This window comes from Balaenoptera ricei, chromosome 3 (assembly GCF_028023285.1).
Source record: "Balaenoptera ricei isolate mBalRic1 chromosome 3, mBalRic1.hap2, whole genome shotgun sequence".
In the NCBI taxonomy this organism is placed as follows: domain Eukaryota; kingdom Metazoa; phylum Chordata; class Mammalia; order Artiodactyla; family Balaenopteridae; genus Balaenoptera; species Balaenoptera ricei.
The window spans coordinates 4,104,658-4,108,468 of record NC_082641.1 but is presented as its reverse complement, the minus strand read 5'-3'; the positions used below and the strand labels follow the sequence as shown (position 1 = coordinate 4,108,468).

The following is a 3,811-nucleotide window of genomic DNA, read 5'->3' as shown; positions in this document are numbered from 1 at the left end:
TTATTTATTTATTTATTTTTGGCTGTGTTGGGTCTTCGTTTCTGTGCGAGGGCTTTCTCTAGTTGCGGCGAGCGGGAGCCACTCTTCATCGCGGTGCGCGGGCCTCTCACTGTCGCGGCCTCTCTTGTTGCGGAGCACAGGCTCCAGACGCGCAGGCTCAGTAATTGTGGCTCACGGGCCTAGTTGCTCGGCGGCATGTGGGATCTTCCCAGACCAGGGCTCGAACCCGTGTCCCCTGCATTGACAGGCAGATTCTCAACCACTGTGCCACCAGAGAAGCCCCCCAAGTGCCTTTTTAAAAATTTTACTATACTGTGGTAAGAACACTTGCTAAGAGATCCACCCTCTTAAATGTTAAAAGTGTGAAATACTGTATTGTTGACTATATGTACAGTGTTGTACATGGGTCTCTAGAGCTCACTGATCCTGCTTAACTGAAACTTTATGCCCCTTGGTTAGTAATTCCCCATTCCCCCCTCCCCCAGCCCTTGGCAACCACCATTCTACTCTTTGATTCTATAAATTTGACTATTTTAGATGCCTCATTTAAGTGGAATCATACAGTATTCATCTTTTTGTAACTGGTTAATTTCATTTAGCATAATGTCCTCAAGATTCATCCATGTTTTCTCATGTTGAAGCATTTCCTTCCTGTTTAAGGCTGGAATTAGTATTCCATTGTATGTATAGACCACATTTTCTTTACCCATTTATCTGTGGATAAACATTGCAGTTGTTTTCACATCTCAGCTTCTGTGAATAATGCTGTAATGACCGTGGGAGTGCTAATATCTCTTTGAGATCCTGATTTCAATTCTTTTGGAAAAATACCCAGAAGTAGAATTGCTGGATCATATGGTATTTCTATTTTTAATTTTCTGAGGAACCTCTGTACTGTTTTCCACAGTGGCTGCACCTATTTACCTTCCCACCAACAGTGCACAAGGGTTCTGGTTTCAGGGACAATACCTCAGTACCAGGAGATGGAGTAAGGATTGTGCAGCAGGGTAGGGACACAGACCTAAAACCTCTGACATTAGTCTAGACTTGTCCTGAGGTCAGCATTCAAAGGTAGGGGACAAGGCTAGGAGTTCATCACACAAACACTCTACATCCAAAATAGATTCATTTCTCCATCCAAGGGCTGGCAGTGTCATAAAATCAGTCACCCCATGAAGGCTACAGTGCCTTTCCTCTACCCAAGGCTGGGAAGGAGGAGACCATGTGGCAGTGATGTACCTGGTGGAAATCACCACTGAGCTACTTTCAGTCATTTTTAGATCCCAAGGACAACTGCCAATATGACCAAGGATTCGCGAGCAGCCTAATGACTGTTCTATTACAAAAGGAAAAAGAAAGTCAACCCAAATATATGGGTGCTTCTAGTATTTCTCTGTCTTTTAAAAATATTAGAACATTTTAAATATACAAAAAGTAGAAAAAAAGATAGCAAACACCAATTTAACATTATTCTGTCAAGAAATATTGACTAGTTACCATAATTATTTAAGATTTTTTTAAAAAATCAATATATTTAATACCAGGTTTTATAACTGCTTTTTGATCCCAATTGTAAAAGTCACTACTATTCTGAAAATTATATTTATCATTCATGATATTTAAATTTTTTATTTTATATTTTCATGTGCATAGATGATAGAGTGGCCTTGTGTGTTATTAAATTTACATGAATAGCAAATTATTCTAAATGTGTTCTTCTGCAATGTGTTTCTCCATTCCAATAGAACAGAAAAACAGTTTTTTTCCTTTTTCTTAAAAATTTGTCCCACTCTCTACCTCCCACTTCTGGCAACCATCAATCTGTTCTCCGGATCTATGAGTTTGTTTTGGGAGGGTCTCCTTTTGTTTTTTGTTTCAGATTCCATATATAAGTGAGATTATACAGTGTTTGTCTTTCTCTGTCTGACTTATTTCACTTCGCATAATACCCTTAAGCTCCATCCATGTTGTCACAAATGGCAGGAGTTTCTCTTTTTTTATGGCTGAATAATACTCAATTGTGTGTGTGTGTGTGTGTGTATACATCACACACCTTCTTTATCCATTCATCCATTGATGGACATTTAGGTTGTTCTATATCTTGGCTATTGTAAATAACGCTGCAGTGAATATGGGAGTGTAGATAATCTTTTTGAGTTAGTGATTTTGTTTCCTTCGAATAAATAGAATAAATTGCCAGAAATGGAATTGCTGGATCATATCTTGGTTCTATTTTTAATTTTTTGAGGAAACTTCATACTGTTTTCCAAAAACAATGCTTTTTCATCCTATTTTTTTTTAGATAAATCCACATTGATATTTGTGGATATATTGTATTCATCTTACCTGCTCCATAAAAATTCCATCACAAGGATGTATCTCAATATCTTTAGCAAATCCCTAATTGGTAGAAATTTAGATTGTTTTAAAATATGTACTTACCCTTTTTGTCCGACATCTTAGTGAGGCGCAATGGTAGCAGCTGCTCTCCCAGCTTCACTATGCCACCCAAGGACGACAGGTAGAAGAAAGACGCCGGAAAGTCGGCCAAGAAAGACAAAGACCCAGTGAAAAAACCTGGGGGCAAGGCCGAAAAGAAGAAGTGGTCCAAAGGCAAAGTTCAGGACAAGCTCAATAACCTAGTCTTGTTTGACAAAGCAACATATGACAAACTCTGTAAAGAAATTCCCAACTGTAAGCTTATAACTCCAGCTGTCGTCTCTGAGAGGCTGAAGATTCGTGGTTCCCTGGCCAGGGCAGCCCTTCAGGAGCTCCTTAGTAAAGGACTTATTAAACTGGCTTCAAAGCACAGAGCTCAAATAATTTACACCAGAAACACCAAGGGTGGAGATGCCCCAACTTCTGGTGAAGATGCATGAATAGGTCCCACCAACTGTACATTTTGAAAAATAAAGCTTTATTAAATCAAAAAAATAAATAAAATAAAATATGTACTTATTTGTAATAGCATAACCACAATTTTCTAATATTTACCATACTTCATACATAATACACTTTAAAGGGGTATGTGTATATGTGTGTGTGTGTGTCTATGCATACACATGCATGCATGCATTCAAAAATTTTTACATATATTTATTTTATTTATCATTTTTTATTTATTCATTACTGAATTTTGTTTTCTCATGTCTTATTTAAATGTTTACATCTATGATCTTTGTTGACTCTTTTCTTTGTCTATACGCTCCGTGTTTCATTTAGAAACAAGGCTATCGTAGATTTATAAAAGTTGTTGAGACATTTTCCTGCTCTTTTAGTATTCCGGAACAGTTTGTACATGATAGGAGTTACCTAATTCATGAAGGTTTTGTAAAATTGCCAATAAAGTCAACTGTCCCTGATACATTTTTGTGGGTAGCCCTGAGAATTAATTCAGGGCCTATATAGGTTTTTTATATCTTCTTGTGTCAATTTGGGGGTTTTAGTTTTGGGGTTTTGTGGGGTTTTTGGTCAATGCCATAAAATTTTCTGTTGATATTGGCTTATAATTTTTAAACTCTGCTCTGTCTGTATTATGTCCTCATTTTACTCTTAATATTAATTTACAACTGTCTTTGTCTTGATTGATTTTGCCCAAGATTAGTTGATGTTTAAACGTTCTTTGTAAAGCACCAGATTTTTATGGTTGTTGTTGACCTTCTGTAATGTTATTTATTGTATATTTCATTAATTTCTTATCTTTTGTTTTATTATTCTTTCCGTCAATTTATTCCACTAATTGTTTTCTCCTAATTTAAGTTCAATACTTGGCTTTTTAATTTTCCATCTTTCTTTTTTTATGATATACAGA

General features: G+C 36.6%; 1 pseudogene; it reads left to right on the top strand.

Annotated features, from left to right (window-relative positions):
• Positions 1-2,501: 2,501 nt before the first annotated feature.
• Positions 2,502-2,879, top strand: LOC132363517 (small ribosomal subunit protein eS25-like; annotated as a pseudogene).
• Positions 2,880-3,811: the final 932 nt, after the last annotated feature.